This window comes from Eubalaena glacialis, chromosome 15 (assembly GCF_028564815.1).
Source record: "Eubalaena glacialis isolate mEubGla1 chromosome 15, mEubGla1.1.hap2.+ XY, whole genome shotgun sequence".
NCBI classification, from domain to species: Eukaryota; Metazoa; Chordata; class Mammalia; order Artiodactyla; family Balaenidae; genus Eubalaena; species Eubalaena glacialis.
In genome coordinates, this window is record NC_083730.1 from 69,633,727 (window position 1) to 69,651,805 (window position 18,079).

The 18,079-nt window shown below is 50.9% G+C and overlaps 1 protein-coding gene across 3 annotated transcripts in view; it reads right to left on the reverse strand.

The window, feature by feature from the left end:
- TPST2 (tyrosylprotein sulfotransferase 2) overlaps positions 1-18,079 on the reverse strand; it is a 56,472-nt gene that overhangs the window by 32,626 nt on the left and 5,767 nt on the right. The window contains exon 1 of one of the 3 annotated variants that reach the window (XM_061169206.1): positions 12,617-12,761. The exons of the other annotated variants lie outside the window; for them this stretch is intronic. The gene's annotated coding sequence lies outside the window, so the exon portion shown is untranslated. Of the gene's footprint in view, positions 1-12,616; positions 12,762-18,079 lie in introns of those variants that run through there. 3 annotated transcript variants of the gene reach the window in all.

Here is an 18,079-nt window from a genome sequence, read left to right on the forward strand (position 1 = left end):
CTTCTAGCCACATACTGTCCTATCACACAGTAGATCTCAACTGGGCCTGATTTTGCCCCTCTGGGGCAAACTGGCGATGTCTGGAGACAGTCTGGGCTGTCACAACTAGGGGTCATCTGATGGGTAGAGGCCAGGGATGCTACAATGCCCAGCACCCACCACAAAGAATCATCCAGTCCCAAATGTCGGTAATGCTAGGGCTGAGAGGCCCTGGATCACACATAACCTGAAACTGCCTCGGTTCACTCCACACCAGGTTGGGGAGATCTTCCCATGTCAGCATACTGATTCTGTCATTCAGTAAACACTGCCTGAGCACCTACTGTGTGCCAGGCCCTGTTTAGCACGGGGCCACATCAGTTAATGACACAGGCAAAGCCCTGGCACTCAGAGACTACAGCCATCCTCTTGGGAGACAAGACACATCAATGTGCAGGACCCCAATGGGTCTCCCTCCCTCTTTTTAACTGCTCCAGAGCATCCCCGGCAGGGATGGCTGACCATTCATTTGGCCAAAGCCTTCCTGATGGACATTTAGGCTATTTTCATCTTTGACGCAACACGCCCCATCACAAAGGGACATGCCTCCTTGTGCTCATGAGTGAGAGGCACCCCACGGCCTTGATAATGCATCAGCAGGGTTCCCTGGAAGCTTGCTAGTCCCACTCCAGAGGTACAGGATCAGAGTCTGCATTTTACCCAGCCCCCAGGCATCCCCACGCACATTAAAACTGGAGAAGCACGGCTCCACTCTAAGTAGCCACCTAAAAGCAGTTGGCTGGCTTGGGGGCCAGGCATCCTCTACGTTTCAGCACAAGTGCCTTCCAAAGACCCTCCTGCCAACGGTCTGCAATTCCCCCGTCTGCACCAACTCTGTATTGTCAGATGTTACTGCTTTTGCTGAGCTGATGATTCCTCCCATTTTCCAGATGTGGAGACTGAGGCTAGACAACCAAAACCCGGGGCTGATGACTTCTAAGGCCTCTGCCATCTCTGGCTTTTAGCATTTGGCCACATCCTGGGCATGTTCCATGCCAGCTTCCCACCCAAGCACTCTGGCTCTCAGAAAGCAAAGCTGCTCACCTAGCAAAGGAAGACATCCTGTGGGAGAGCAGCTCTGTAGAGGGAAGGGGAGCTTCTGTAAATACCACCGGGGAGGCTGCCCTGTGCCCATTCATGTCCAGTCATCCAGGACAAAGGACCAGCTGGATCCTGGTGCCCACCTGCCCCTTAATGCACAGGAGGTGACGCCAGGACTCCGGGATAAGGGCAAGGATGGGGGAAGGAAAGGGCTCTGGAGCCAAGGAGCTGGTGCGGACCCCAGCTTTGCTCTCACTAGCTGCACATCAGTTTCCTCTCCTGAAAAATGGGCTCATGCCACTCACTTTGGAGAGCTGCCGTGAGGACTTATGTGCAGGTCAGTCAACAAACAGTAGCAGCCATCTGGAGCCCTGCCTTGGGCTGGCACTGCGCTGCTGCACTCAACTTACTACCGCTACACGGCAATCGGCTGTGCTCAGCATCGCCACGCTCCCCACTTGACAGATGAGGAAGCTGAGGCTGAGAGAGGTGCCGCACCCTGCCCTTCATCACACACTGAGCTATGGCCATGGGAGCGGTGGCCTCGGGCCTTACAGGGTCAGACTCCTCATCAGAATCCTGCCTCTGTTGTGCCGTGTGACACTGGGCAAGCTGCTTCGCCTCTCTGAGCTTCAGCTTCCAAAGCTGTGAAATGGGAACACAGTGCAGGGATCGGAGATGGGAAACGCATGCAAACTGGAGAACGTACCAGATGTTCCTCCCCCCGGGCTCCATGCTGTCATCCCCAAAAGACCCAGCCCAGGAAGACCCGTCACCTGTCAGCACCTATAATCTCTCCTGTACTCTCCGTACAACATGGGTGAGGCCAGGCAGAGCCGGTGGCTCACTGGGAGGGAAAGCCACCTGCTCAGGGTCGCACAACTGGTAAGCAGTGGAGAGCAGGGCCAGGCAGCAAGAGGCGGGGTATCCAACCTGAGTGGGGTGCAAGCAGCAGCCAGGGTAGGGGTGCAGGCCAGGCTGGGGCTGGTGGGTGTCTGGAGCGGTGGCCACCAGGAACAGGTGGACCTCTACCGGCCGAGGTCTCTCCTACCGGCTCTTAGCAGTGAGGCCCCTTTGAAGGATTGATCAGTCCCAGGATGTGCCCGCTTCTCCCCAAACGCTCCTCCTCCCTGGGGGCCCAGCCTGGCCACCTGTTCATGGATTGGCAGTGGACACTACCTGTCTGGGACATCACAGCTTCTCTCTGCGGCCAGAGCTCAGGCCTTCCAGGCTATTCGGTCTCCCTATGGCTGGTCTTGACCTGTCCTCTGGAATCTTCTCTCGCCACTGTGACCAGAGGGTGTAGCTGCCACAGAAACCTGACCATGTCACCCCCTGTCTAAACCCTTCCATGAGCCCTCAGCCTCGGCACGATGCTCCAGCTCCTCCCCAGGGTTTATAACAGCAACATCCAGTAGAAGTTCAAGGTCAGCCACACAAGAAAGTCAATTTTCCAGCACCCACTTTAAAAAGGTAAGAAGAAAAAGGTGAACTTAAACTTCATAATAGATTTTATTTCACCCAGTATATCCAAAAATATTATTAATCAATATAAAAATGATTAATGAGACAATTTACTTGCTTTCTTAGTACTAATTCTTTGGAATTGGGGCTGTATCTTCTATCATCAATGCATCTCAATTTGGATGACCAACTGTCAGTAGAAATACCCAATCTGTAGCTAAAGTTCATAAAATTCACAGATGGAAAAGTACATCCACATCCCCGAATGGTTCTACACATATTTAAAAGTTTTCCAAGAATGGAATGGAGTATCTGCTTTGAAATCTAAATTTAAATTATGTTAATAGAAAATTCAGTGCCTCAGCTGCATCAGCCACATTTCGAGGGCTCAACAGCCACAAGTGGCTTGTGGCTCCCGAAGCAGACACACAGGCTCAGTCCTTAACTGCCTGGTCCCCACAGCCCTCTCACACCTCCTTTCCAGGCCTGGCCTAGACACGAGTGGAATCTCCAAGCACGCCCTGAGCTCCCATCACCGTGATTCATCCGTGTCCTTCCTCAGCATCCCCTATTTCCTGCCAATTCCACTTCCTTCATCCGCGCCCTTCCTCAGCATCCCCCACTTCAAGCCTTCTCTGACATCCAAGATGACATTCCTGGTCCCTCTGTTCATCCCCCTTATAATAATTTCACATGGCATTGGCATTGTCCATCTAGAGGTTCCCCAACCTCAGCACTATCGACATTTGGGCCAGATAATTCTTGTTATGGGGCTGTCCTGTGCATTGTTTAGCAGCATCCCTGGCCTCTACTTATTAGATGCCAGTAGCGTCCCCTCCCCAAGTGGTGACGGCCAAAACTATCTCCAAGTGTCCCCTGGGGACACAATCATTCCTGACTGGAAACCAGTGCCTGGTACACAGAAAGCACCCAAGCGTGCACCTAAACAGAAGAGGCTTACCCAAGTATACTCTACTATGAAGCTCGCCTACTCTGGGAAGCCTTCCATGATGCCCTAGCCCAGTTCGTGTTCTTCTGGGCTCCCACAGCCCCCCTGCACTCACCCCGGTGCAACCTCCTCCAAGGGCAGGAACTGGGTCTTGTTCACTGCCATATTTTCAATCCCTAGTTCGGCGACTGGTATATAGTAGATGCTTAATAGATATTTATAGAACTGACCCAAGAAACAGGGATGACTTATGCTGAAAAGCCCCACGGGGCTAGTTTTGCCTGTTTTAGTTCAGGGCTTTCATCCCTGCAAAGATGCTAATAACAGTGCCAGCTCCGTTTACACACCAAGCACTAGGCTAAACACTCTAGCCTAGCAGAGTGTTGAGAGAGGGAAACTGAGGCTCAGACAGGTGAGGGCTTGACCTGTGTTCAAATCAATGACTTGGAGGCTCAAAACTCCTGGTTCTACCTCTTACTGATCAAAAGAAGTTACACGTGGAAGAAGATATTTGCAATATATATGGCAAACAAGATATCTGTATCCAGAATGTATAAAGAACTCTGGGAAAGCAATAAGAACAGGAGAGGCAACCCATTAGGAAAAGGGGCAAATTTTAAGAGACACGTCATCCAAGACGTTATCTATATAGTTAATAAGCATGTGAAAAGGCGCTCAATCTCATTATCCAGCAGGGAAATAAATGCAAAATAAAAGTACAATGTGGGGCCACTATACCTCTGAATGGTTTAAAAAAAGAAAAAAAAAGAGGATAATACCAAGCGTTAGCAAGGATGTGATTCGATCAGAACTTTCATGTTCCACGGGTGGGAGAGTAACCTGGCACAATCTCTTTGGAAAAGCTCTTTGGCATAAGACACAAAAACTGACCTTGCACCTTCCCTATGACCAGCAATTCCACCGTTAAGTATATATCATCAGAAATGCATCTAACTGTTCACCGCAGAGCACATGTCATGTTCCTGGCAGCATTATTTGCAACCGCCCTCAACTGGAAACTACTCAAATGCTCATTAACAAGAAGATGGATAAATAAGCAAATACAAATAAATCCATCCATACTGAACAGCCAGGAGCGAAAACGAGCCAGAACTTCACAAAATATGGGTAAATCGCTCAGATATTACGCTGAGATATTAGCCCCAAAAGCCAGTACAAAAGAGAACACAAGTTTTTATGTATGTAAAGCATTTTTATGTATGTAAAGCACTTTGTATGTAAATAAAGTACAAAGACAGGTGAAATTAATCTCTAGTAGGAGACTTTGGGATGGTGGTCACCCTTTGTGGAGACTGGAGGGGGCAAAGATGTCTTGGGGGGCGGGTGCTGGGCATGTGTTTTTCTTGATCTGGGTACTGTCACAGGGGCATGTTTATCTTTTGAAAATTCATCGAGCGGTCCACTTATGATGTGTGCACCTTTCTGTATGTCTGCTTGATTTCAATAAAAATAGTCTTAAAGAATCACACTTTGCCAAATGCAGCTGGGCGTCCTCCCACCCACACACCTTTCCTGTCTGTTCCAGAGGAACACACAGGACTCCATTCATTCATTCAAGGACCTCTGGCTGCCAGGCACTCTCCCAGGGCCCGGCTTGGTGCCAGGTGACAGGGACAGAAAAGTGGATTGAACCTCGGCCCCCGATTTTGCCACTCACACCCCAGTGCCTGGCACACGTACCCCCAAAACCCACATGCAAAAAATGAGCCACCAGGCTGTGGTGGCTTCTGATCAGGGGCCAAGGAGGTGATGTCTGCTTGTTTTGCTCTCTCTCTCCCGCTTGGTGTGAGAAAGTTTTCAGGCTTTTTCCTTATACTGGACCAATCCCGGCCATTCTGGCACAGGTAGAAAAGGTTTCGTACTCTGCTACTTGTCTGCCACCGTCTTCCCTCCCTCCTGCCAGGCTTTCCTCTGCTCCCCACAGGCTGATGACTCCTGTGTTGTCATCTCCAGCCCAAATCTCTCTCCTCGACACCAGACTTGGCCATCAACTGTCTCCGCGTCACCTCCACTTGGCGTTGAGCTGGGACCTCAAACTTAACGTATCCAAAGCTAATCTCCTCGTTTCTCCCCCTAACTCACTCCACTCCAGTTGTGCGCAGCTCATTATGCCCAGGCCAAAAGCCTCAGAGGCAGCAAGAAGCCCTGACCCCTCTCTGTCTCTTCCACCCCAACCCAACCTTGCAGCCAATCCTGTCAACTGCATCTTCAAAACAGAGCCAGGCAATGATTTCTTGGATCTGACACCAAAGGCATAGGTAATAAAAGAAAAGAAATAAACAAACTGGACTTCATGAAAATGAAAACATTCTGTGCTTCAAAAGACACTATCCACAGAGTAATAAGGCAAACCACAGAACGGGAAAATAATATTTGCAAATCATAGAATTGATAAGGGATTCATATCCAGAATCTATAGAGAACTCCTAAAACTCAACAACCAAAACCAAGCAACACGATTCAAAAATTGCTAAAGGACTTGAAGAACATTTCTCCAAAGAAGATATACAAATGGCCAACAAGCACATGAAAAGATGCTCAGCATCACTAATCATCAGGGAAATGCAAATCAAAACTACAATGAGATGCCACCTCACACGGATTAGGATGGCTAGTGTTAAAAACAAACAAAACCCAGAAAAACAGAAAATAACAAGTGTTGGTCAGGATGTTGAAAAACTGGAACCCTTGTGCACTGTTGGTGGGGATGTAAAATGGTACAGCCGCTGTGAAAAACAGTATGGAGGGTCCGCAAAAAATTAAAAATATAATTACCATATGATCCAGCAATTCCAGGTCTGGGTATCTACCCAAAAGAATTGAAAGCAGGGTCTCAAAGAGGTATTTTTACTCACAGCATTACTCACGATAGCTAAAATGTGGAAGCAACCCAAGTGTCCATCGATAGATGAATCTATCAACAAAATGTGGTAGTTTATACAACGGAATATTATTCAGCATTAAAAAGGAAGGCAATCCTGACACATGTTACAACATGGATGAACCTTGAGGACATTATGCTAAATGAAATAAGCCAGTCACAAAAAGACAAATACTGGATGATTCCACTTATATGAGGTCCCTAGAGCAGCCAAATTCATAGAGACAGAAAGTAGAATGGTGGCTGCCAGGGGCTGGGGGAGGGAGGATGCGAAGCCAGTGTTTGATGAGTACAGAGCTTCAGTTTACAAGACGGATGAAAGAGTTACTGGGGTGATGGGTGCTGGTGATGGTTGAACAGCAATGTGAAGACATTTAATACCACTTAACTGCACATTTAAAGATGGTTAAGATGATAAATTTTATGTTGTGCGTATTCTAACACAATAAAAAAAGAGAAAAAAACCCCCACCAAACCAGAGCCAGAAGCCACTTGCTCCACATCACTCACACTTGCTGGGCGTTTGTATTTTGTGTATCCATGTCTCATCACCCTGGACCAAGGTACCCAGGTCTCTTGCCTGCCTAATTGCTAACTGGCCTCGCTGATTCCGCCCTAGTCTCCTCCGTCCATTGTCAGCGAGCAGCCAGAGTGACTGGATGAAGATGGAAATCAGGTCTCGGCCCTCCTCTGCTCTGAATCTTCCCATGGCTCCCACTTCACTCGGGAGAAGCCAGTCCCCACACAGCCCACAGGCTCTAGAAGCTCAACCCTGCCCACTGCCTTCTGTCCTCATTCCGCACCTGCCCTGCCTCGCTCTCCTCCAGCCACACGGCCCCCTTGCTGGTCTGTACACGCACGCGCATGCGCGCATACACACACGCACACTGCCTGGACGCCCTTTCCCCAGACATCCACTTGGCCTTCCTGTCCTCGTTCACGCCCCCTCCCCAGCACCCATTTCACACTGCACCCTGCCCCCACCAACACAGCACCCCAGACCCCCCTAACCTGCATCATTTGTCTTTTCTCCCCAGCACTTCCCATTAGCTAACATGGCCCGTAACTGACTTCCCGTACTTACTGTCTGGGGTCCTTGAGTGCTTTGCTCGCCAGAGTGGAGCGTAGTGCATACTTAGCACTAAATGCTTACTGAACAGAATTCTCGCCCTGGGCCCCTCTCCGGGCCCCTCTCTGCACAGTAACCATGAAATACCCGACCTCCCAGGGCGACCTCAACTCACCACGTTATCTCCTGACCCTGGTTCCCTTCCAGGCTTCCCTGTCGTACAAGCCAGAGAATCCAGATCCCTGTGAACCCCTTCCCCTCCATGAGCCTGATCCAGCTCACCACTCAGCCCTGTCCAGCACCCCAAACCGCCATCACCTCCTACCTGGCCCCCTGCTCTTGCCCCTCTCTGCACAGCGGGCCTGTCGCTTTCTGCTTGTACGACACTGCTGAGACTCCCCAAGGCTCCCCACTACCTTCAGGAGGTAATTATTCACATGGCTTATGGGGGGGCCTTGCAATCTGACCCCGAGCTCTGGCCAAACAGAACTACTATCAGCCCGGAGGGTGCCACGCACCCCTGATTTTCCTATCCACATTCTCAGGCTACCTTAGACTCCAGGTGCAGACACCTGACCCAGGCCTGGATAATGATAGCATTCTGCTCCCAGGTCACAGTACTGGTTCAGGGATGGATACATGACTCAATCTAGGTCAAAGGCAGTTGGCTAGAGACTCTTGCAAGATCCTCTGGGAAGGCGAAACAAGTAGGGTACGGGGCCATTTCTAGTCACCACTTCAGAGCCTTCCTGAGACTGACGCCAACCCAAGAATGTGGAGCTGAGAGATAGAGACATGAATCTCTGATATTAGTTGGGCTCCTGGATCCAGCCATGCCTGAAGCCATCACTACCCCTCAACTTTTTACATGAGCCTATAAATTTACTTTTTTGCTTAATTCCATGGAAACTGGGTTTCTGGCTCTGTTACTCAAGAGCCCCAACTAACTGGTACCTACATACCCTCTCCTCATCCTTACCTTGGCCTGTTTGTTATTGCCTTTGCTTAAGCATCACCTTTTCCAGGAAATCTTCCCTGAACACCCAGCCTGTAGTAAGCACTCCACTATGTCTCCCAGTCCCTTGTCTACCCCTTACCATTCTCTATGATAACTGCTGTTTGCACCTCCTTGAATGTCGGGAGCTCACGGGCTGAGGGGTCTTGCAGTCTTAAAAAAATTTTTTTTTCTCTTCCCAACCTTAACACAGAGCTTGGCCCACCCAAAGGCATTCATATTTTATTTTTTGAGCTCACTTTGCAGGTTACTAAGTTTCCCCAGGTATCAGGGAGCTGTGGAAAAAAATGGGTTTTGCAGGAAGATGGAGGTGAGTTTGAATTCTCCACCTGTCAGCTTTGTGACCTTAGGTGAGTCACTTAACCTCTCTGAGCCTCATTTTCTTACCTGTGAAAGAGGAGAGCCGCTAAATACACATAAAGGCTTTAATACCATATTGGAGCAGATTAAATACTCCATTAAGGGCAGTGCCTGCTTCCACTTTCTCCCCCAGGACATAAACCCTGCCTTTCCGTTTCATTGCTGCTCCACCACTGGTGTGGGCATCTGTCAACCTGCCTGCTGAGAATGCATTCTCCAGTCTTCTGGGATCTGTCCTTGTGACTGGGGTAGGGCTGACCCCATGCCCAAGACCAGCAGCTGAGGTCTGGTCAGTAAGAGGGTACAGATGCTCATGGATGGGTAAGAGACTACAGGTGGATGAATAGGAATCAATCCCAGGATTTGCAAGAATTATTAGAGAAATAGTTCTCTTATAGCTGAGATAGCTAAATTAGCAGGATGTATGCCTGGAGATGTTACTGGGGAGAGCATGCCTGAGAAAGAAGCTGTCACAGAAGAAAGCCCATCTGAGAGACAGAGAGCAAAAGAGAGAGCGCTCTGAGACAGTGGAGCACCTGGATACAGCTGTACCTGAAGGCAGTCTACCTTTGGACTTAACCATTTACCTAACTCAATAAATTCCCTTATTTTCCACCTTAACTATTTTAAATTCGGATTTTACCACTCAAAGCCAACTGATTCAGACACATAATAGACTCTTTTTGACCTTTGCACACTTACCTCTCAAGTGGTCTTCTCCCAGGCCCCAGCATGACTTTTTTAAAAATTTGTTTTGACAATCTAAGCAACATTGATTTCCAAAGTCTTATTTGAAGACTCACAGTGATGGCTGGAGCCAGCCAACCACTCTCACTTCTGCCCCAAGGGTGTGGATCTGAGTTTTCCTCAAGCGAAACTAACCGGAGAATATCCTTACCAGAGGCCAGAAGGTTGTTCTGATACTTTATGCTTAGAAAGTCTTTGATTAACTTCCCCCTTCCCCTGCCCCTTAATTGTAGTTTATGGCTTTTCTGATTGCACTTCTTTGTTGTAGAGGTTTTGCAGTGGCTGACAGCCAAAAAGGTAGAAAGGCTTGACCAAGAACAAAGCAAGCGGGTAATAAATACTTGCTGATGTAATGTTCCCAGATAAGACAGGTCTTTCGTCCAGGTGATCTTTAGGGCATCTGAGCAGGGGACAGGGGTGGGATTTGGGTGGGGGTCTTAAGAGCACAATTTGCAAGCAGCACATCCCTGGGAATCTAGTTTCCTGGGACATCAACCTGCCCTGCTGCTTCCCTCTTGGACAAACACAGCCCAGGACTGGGAGACCCTCCTCCCTCTCACGTGCTCCTGAAGCAGGTGGAAGAGAAAGAATTTCAAAGAGCTTCAAGAGCTGCTCAGAACAAGAACACTTAAAAAATCAAAGGGAGGAACCCATCAGAAGAACCGTCTCCTCACAGTTCACTGACTTCTGGAAGCCAGATTCAGAGTGAGTGAATGGCCTTTCTTCAAAGGAAAATGGTTTGGGGCTCTGAGGGGGCCTGGGATCTTGCTGGAGAGTATCTGAATCTGCAGACTTGCCCAGACATCAGTAGGAACAGAGCCAGGGAGCAAGATGCTGTGGAGAGAGTCCCTGAACTTCTCTGAGCCTCAGTTTCCTCATCTATAAAATGGGTGAACAACACAGTCCTGATCGCTGTGAATTACTGAGCACGTCTATGCATCAGGCACCACATAACCTTATCTATAATCGTGCCAGGAACTCAAGAGATGGTCACTAATATGATCCCCATTTTACAGGTGAGGAAACTGAGGCCCAGAGAGGGGAAGGGGCTGGCCCAAGGTTTCACAGCTTGTGCACGAGCCAACTCAAGTGCGTCTGACCCAAAAGCCCCATCTTTCCACCAAATAAGGGCTCCTCTTGATGCCTGCCTCATGGGTCATTGTGAGGTGTCAATGACATCACACACAAAAAGATAAAGATGCAGCTGTTTGCTCAGAAACTGGCAAGTCATAGGGATTTAGGTATTTGAGAAATGAATGGATGGAGACACAGAGAAACCTCGAGTCCTCATTACCCGCTTCATCTGGGCTCCTGCTGTCCCTCGTCCTAAGTGGAGAAGGTCCCAGACAGCGGAGCTGGGAGACAGTGACAGTAAGCAATCACATCCTTTCAGTAAAGGTGCACACACCTGGGTGTTCTCACCCTCCACAATGTAGGCTTTCCGCCATGGGTCTGGCTGTGCCCACCACTTCCTGCCACACCCCCGGCCCCACGGGGAACTGCCACCCACCAGCCGACCTCACCAGAAGCGGGCCAGGGAAGAGCCATCCCTTCTCACCCATCCGTGTGGGGCTTTACCCCACACTGGTTTTTCTGGACCATAAGGTGAAAAGATGATGTGCTGTGGACCTCCCCGCCCCATGCAGCCCAGGACCACCCAGGGTCTCCAGCAGGAAGACATGCTAAACGACCTCTGGGGTCCAAGGCAAGAGTCCAGCCTTCCCCACCTGCCCCGGCCCCACCAGTTTCACCTCCCACCACTCACCCGCAGGCCCCCCGAAGAAGGGCCGGGTTCAAATCCCATCCCTCCACTTCCCCAGATAAGAGGCCCAATTCCCCTCATCTGAAAATGGGGATAAAAATGCACCTCCCTGGAGGGTGAGATGACTTTTGTCCCTAGGAGGCCCTTAGCGCAATACCTGGCACACACTGGGGCATCAGTAAACACTGGCTACGAATATCATGATTGTGACACCAAATGCCTTCTTGTCCCTATACTGTCACTGACACTACACCTTCTTCCTATGACACCTCCCTTCCCTTCTCATCTCCTCTAATAATTACAGTAATAACAATAGTAATAATCACAATTATCAATTGCTGAGGGCCTCTTATTTGCCAGACTGTGCCCAGAGTTCTTCACACAGACCACCTCCTTCCCAGCACACCCTCCTGGAACAATGCCACTGTGATTCCTGTACTTCTCCTGTGATGGTTAATTGTATGTGTCAACCTGTTAATTGTATGGGCAACCTAAGGGATGCCCACATAGCTGGTCAAACATTCTGGGTGTGTTTGTGAGGGTGTTTCTGGAAAGGATTAATGTCTGAATTGTTAGACGGAGTAAAGATCGCCCTCAGCAATGTGGGTGGGAATCGTCCAATCCACTGAGAAAAAAAACGTGGAGGAAGGAATTTGCTCTTTTTCTGCTGGAGATGCATGCTTGACATCCATCTCCTGTCCTCACACACAGATGCTCCCGGTTCTCAGACCTTCAGACTCGGACTGAATTACACCAGCAGCGTTCCTCGGTCTCCAGCCTGCAGATGGCAGATCATGGGATTTCTCAGCCCCCATAACTGGGTGAGCTAATTCCTGCAATAAATCTCCTCTTAAAATACATCTATCTCTCTATATATGTCCCATTGGTTCTGTTTCTCTGGCAAACCCTAATACATCTCCCTGTGCGTCCGTCTTTCCCCCTAAAACGTCAGCGCCCCAAGGGCAGGGATGGTGTGTCTCGCTCACTGCTGGATCCCCAGTGCCTAGCATGGAGTCTGGCATACAGAAGGTGCTCAATATTCGCTGCATAAATGAGACCCCATTGAATCCTCACAAAAACCTACTGACATCAATGATGACAGATAGTGTCACTTTAAACTGAAGATGTGAAGGGTACAAATAACCAAGAAAATTACCCAAGGCGGCACAGCACTAAATGGTAAAACTCAGATTTGAACTGGGGCTTTCAGACGCCAAGCTCATGCTCTTACGAATTAGGGAAATCCCACATCCCAAACAGGGCTCCACCTCGCAACCCGGGAAGCTGCCGATGGGGCCGGCCTTCTTGAAACACATCATGGCTGTACTTTGGGGGTAACGTTTCCAAGGGGACCTTCTTTGTGCCATCAAAGCCTGGAGAAGTCGGATCTGAAGGAACTTGTGGGTCACCGCGGGAGACTGATGCCCAAGTAACTGGATGATGGGCTGAAAGAAGTGAGAGCTGGATTAGGGAAGTAAGTCATGTGATCAGGGAAGTCAGAAGGCTGTGGATTCTTGCTGGGGCAGGGCGGGGGCGTGGTGAGGCCCAAGCAGGAATCTGCGCTGAGTCTAAAAGGATGGGCTGCGTTTTAGCAGGTGCAGAGGGGAGGGGAAGCACCCCAGGGGGAGGGCAGAGCTTGATCAGAGAGTCCTGGAGGTGTGAATGTGCGCTGGAAATTAGGAGACTGGCAAAGGATTCCCCGTAAGCAGAACAGTCTGTGGGTGGGGGTGGGGGAGAAGGGAAATTATAATGGTAATAAAAATAACAACAACAGTAATTGTAGTAACAGCAAACACGGATATAGCGCTTACTCCGTGCCCGGGCACTGTTCTACGCAGTATACACGTATTAGCTCATTTAATTCTCACAGCTAATCTACGAGACTGGTGCTGTTATTATCCCATTTTACAGATGAGGAAGCCGAGGCACAGAGAGGTAAAGTCCTCGCCTGAGGGCTCAAGGCAGGGAGATAGTGGAGCAGGGTCTTAAGCCTACACTGCCTGGTTTTAGAGCATGCACTACTATGGTGGTTCTCAAACTGGGTTCCCAGACAGCTGCATCCTGCAGCACCTGGGAACCGGTAAGAAATGCAAATTCTCGGGCCCCTTGCAGACCTGCTGGATGGGGGATTCTGGGTATGGGGTGTAGCAAGCTGTGTAGAACAAGCCCTCCAGGGGGTGCTGCTGCTTGTTCAAAGGCACTGCACTACCAGGAACCCTCTCACAAGGGGTGGGGAGGCGAGAGGCGGGCGGGGGCCGATCTCAGGGCCTAGAGTCGGGGGAGGAGGAGTACCCCTCCGTCCTCTGCAGGCAATAGGGAGCTATGTCTTCTCCTTCTGGGTTTCCCCAGCAAACCCACAATAGGCCTGTGATTACAACAGCATCCTCCGTGTGACCCAGACCAGGCAACATATAACCAGAGGACTGAGGTTCCCAAGGCCAGGGCAGCCACAGCCCCTGCTGAGAACAAGCACGCTGTCCACCCGCTGTGAGGTCAGCAGCCTCCGACCCCAGAGACCTGACCCCGTCTGCAATCCTCAGGACTGTGCATCATCACCTGGAGGGTATGTAGAGACCGAGAGGATGTCCAGGGAGGAAAAGCTTGCCCAGGGTCCCCCAGCAGGAGGGCAAGGTGGCCTCAAACCCGAGTCTCCCGCCTCCTAAGAGGCGGTTTTCACAGGACACCTACAGAGGGCCACTAGAGCACCCACCTGCTCTCCCTGTCTTGCTGGGGGTCGGGGACCCAGACTCTGCTCTGTGCTCCAAACCTGTTTGCACGATCCTCAGCCAATCACCTCAACTCTCTAGACATCAGTTTCCGCATTGGCGAAAGGAAGGGGCTGGACTCAATCTCTAATCTGGCTATGCTCCCCCAAACTCTCAGCCCTTAAATATGCACTGCTGGCCTACTGTGTGCTCAAGGGGAGCCAAGGACACACTGCGTGGTGCCTGCCCGTGGAGCTCACAGCCTCTCGGTGGCCCAAGGAAGGGCGAAGGCGACATCCCGTGGGCCTCGCACCTACTCCTGGGAGCCAGGATCCTCGATCAAACCCAAAGCGGCGTTCAGCCCTCTTGCTGTCAACCCAGGCTTCCTCTCCGCACCCCTGGGCCCCACGGCCCCGGGGCCAGCTGGGCCAGGCGAGGGGCCCGGGGCCAGGGATGGATTCCAAACCCTGGACTATGGCATGGCCTCCGCAGATCTCCTAATCTCCCTCTCTTCACCGGGGAAGTGGCCCACACCAAGTCTCCCACACCTCCACTGGGGATGCTTGGCCGGGTCCCCGGGCTCTGCAAGAGCTCTGGTGATTCTGAGGCAGGATATCACTCACGGCCAAAGGAAGTGGGATGGAGATGGAGGAAGGGAAAGCAAGGAAGAGAGGTGTTAGGGTGTGTGCGTGGGGGGAGGAGAAGGGGAAGTAGTGCAGGTGGGGGAGGGAGACGACAGACAGACAGGGATAGAGATGGGGGAACCAGGGATGTGGAGAGACAGAGGTGGGAGAGAGACGTGGGGAGAGAGAAACAAGGAGAGACAGAGATGAAGGGAGACAGAGACAGGGGAGACAGAGTCAGGGGAGAGACATAAACAAGAGGGAGACAGGGATGGGAAAGAGAGACAGACAGGGAGCAACAAAAATAGAGACCAAGACAGACACAGGGCGTGGGGGAGGAGGAGCAAGATGGGGAGAGGGAGTAGCCTGGAACAGGAACCTCAGCTGCCCAGCGAGAACCAGGACCCACGCCTGCACCACCATGGCTAACGGAGTCCTTCCCCACCCCCACCCCAGGTCAGGGCCCCTGGGGCTTCAGAGAAAGAGCAGAATATTAAGAGGAAGGCTGCTGCTGGTCTGGCCCCCTCTTGCCACGGGGCTCCCCAAATTCCCACCTGCTGAAGACCACCTTCATGACGCTGGCTACAGCCAGAACCCCCTTTACTCTCACCTACTTAATATTTTTGTTAAATGGATTCAATATCGTTAAAACATTTTCAAAGGAAACTCTAACCCCCCAGCTTAAATTAAAAACACACCCTAATTAAAAAGTAACTGCAAAAACACACGCAAAGGAAGCCATCCTTCTGCCTCCTAGCTGGAGACTGCCGCCTGCCCAAGGACCCCAGGGGGGCCCAGTGGGGGCCTGCTCTTTGTTAATCCACAGGACTCTGGAGAGAAACACTGAGGTAGCACCTAGTGAAGACTCTGTCCAGGAAGTCATCAGAGGGTAGAAGGGGACTTGGAGAGGAAAACTCTTTCATTCTCCAGGGTAAAATCCAGGTTCTCTGACCTGGCCAATTTTAACACCCTCCCACCCCCAACAAACACACGCAAACATACTAAAATCTCAGTACCATGAACTCTAACCTACAAAGCCCCCAGTTTTGTGGATGTGGTTCCCTTCCCCTAGAAAACCTTTCCTGCCTTCTTCTACCCAGCTAACTCCTATTGGTATAGTTTATACCCCCTCCTCCAGGAAGCCTTCCCTGACTGCCTCCCATCCCTGTGTCAATGTCCCTCAAAGCGCTTAGCAGCCTGCATGGCCTCCTCCACCGGAAGGCAAAGGGCTGGGCATCCCCCACATCTTCTCAGGACTCAGCAAGGCCCCCAACTCCCAGCATGGGCTGCGAGGATATTTGTTGACTCAACGGAAGAACAGACAAATAAAGAAATGAAGGTACCTGAGCACCCTTGGACGGGTTGAAATCAAAACAAAAGCTTCTCTGTGCTCCGTGAAAAATGTCCAGGCAGAAGCTCTCATGTAAAAAGAATGAGCTGACCTGGTTCCAACCGGCCTCACCCAGCTCCTGGCCCCCCAGTCTCTGGGCCAGCGACCCAATCCCTATGAGCCTCAGTTTTCTCACCTATAAAATGGATACAGCAGTGAACTACCCGTAAAGAGCTAAGTACCCAGGAGGCCCTCAAATGTTAACTGCAATCATTCTTTTTATTACCACCTTACACTCACCAAATCACAAAATATTATTACTTGAAGGAACCCAAGAGATGAGTAGATTGAGACGGCCAGACTTTCTGTAAAGGGCCCAATAACTGTTGTATTTTCAGTCCTGTGGACCACAGGGTCTCTGTTGGAACTACTCTACTCTGCCGTTGTAGCACGGAAGCAGCCAGACAAAATGTAAGTAAAAGCGTGGCTGTGTTCCAATAAAACTTTACTTACAAAAACCAGCAAATGGGCCGGATTTGGCCCAGGGGCTGTAGTTTCCTGACCTCTGACATAGGCTGTCACTGCTCCAAGTGTGGTCTTTAGGCAAGCAGCACTGGAGTGTGCTAGGAGCTGGCTAGAAAGGCAGTCACAGGCCCTGTCCCCACCCCACTCAATCAGAATCTACACTTTGGCAAGAGCTCTAGGGGATTCGTGAAAGTGTTTAAGTTTGAGAGGTGTGGTCCCCAATTTCCCAGCTCGGCACCTCGGGTCAGAGATGTGATTTACCCTTTTTCTTGTTTGCTGCCTCCACCAGAAGGTGCACTCTGGAAAAAGTGGGACCTGGTGGCTTCCTGAATCCTGCACCCAGCCTCTAGCTGAGAACCTGTAGCATGTCCCTATTCAGCAAGTTACTGAGTGCCCAGTATGACCCAGGCCCAGGGCCAGGTGCAGGGGACACGCCAATTACTGCAGACATCACTCCGTGGCTCTCCGTGCAGTGATGGGATGGATGGATGACTCCCTCGGGCAGCCACTGGAGTTGGGCAGATCTGGGTTCGAATCCCGGTGTTGTCACTTCAGGCCTGTGTGACCTCGGGAAAGTGACTCGAGTCTCAGTTTCCAGGAAATGGAGTTGTCAATAACAAAAATGTCTCCCTGGTACCCTGTGAGGACAGGGAGAGGGTATGGGATGGTATCCCAGCAGCTGTGCAGGTGGTGTGGATGCGCTGGTACACAGACACACACACCCGCCAGTGCTCACGGCAGAGGGGCCTCAGCTGGCCCCGAATAACTCTGTGGGTTAACCAGGGACCTGGACCAGGTAAGGCGGGACCCTGGGGCCCAGAGACAGGGGCTCCTCACCCGGGGAGTGTGGGATGGGGACAAGGGTGTGTTAAAAGCCTTGAGGGTTTACAGTGGCAGAAGAGGTATCAGAGGCCTCAGACAGCCTCCAATGACCTAGAAAAGCAGAGCTGGAAAGACTCTTGGAGAACATCGAAACCAGTGGTTTAAAAAATATATCAATTTTTTTTAAACTTTCTTTTTTAAAATAAGTAATTAATTAATTATTTTTTTGGCTGTGTTGGGTCTTTGTTGCTGCGTGTGGGCTTTCACTAGTTGCGGCAAGTGGCGGCTACCCTTCATTGCGGTGTGTGCGCTTCTCATTGCGGTGGCTTCTCTTGTTGCGGAGCATGGGCTCTAGGGCGCTCGGGCTTCAGTAGCTGTAGTGCGTGGGCTTCAGTAGTTGTGGCTCACAGGCTCTAGAGTGCAGGCTCAGTAGTTGTGGCACACGGGCTTAGTTGCTCTGCGGCATGTGGGATCTTCCCGGACCAGGGCTCGAACTCGTGTCCCCTGCATTGGCAGGCGGATTCTTAACCACTGCACCACCAGGGAAGCCCTATATTATTTTTTAAAGCAACGGATCTGCTTGTTCAAGTGACACCCAGGCAGGTCCCTGGTGTCCTCAGAGCCCTGAAGGCGTGCACTGGGCCAGGGGGGCTCTCGGGGCCAGGGGAACATGGGGAGCGACCAGGACAGCCCAGGCCATCGATGGGGCAGCTTCAGGCCACTCTA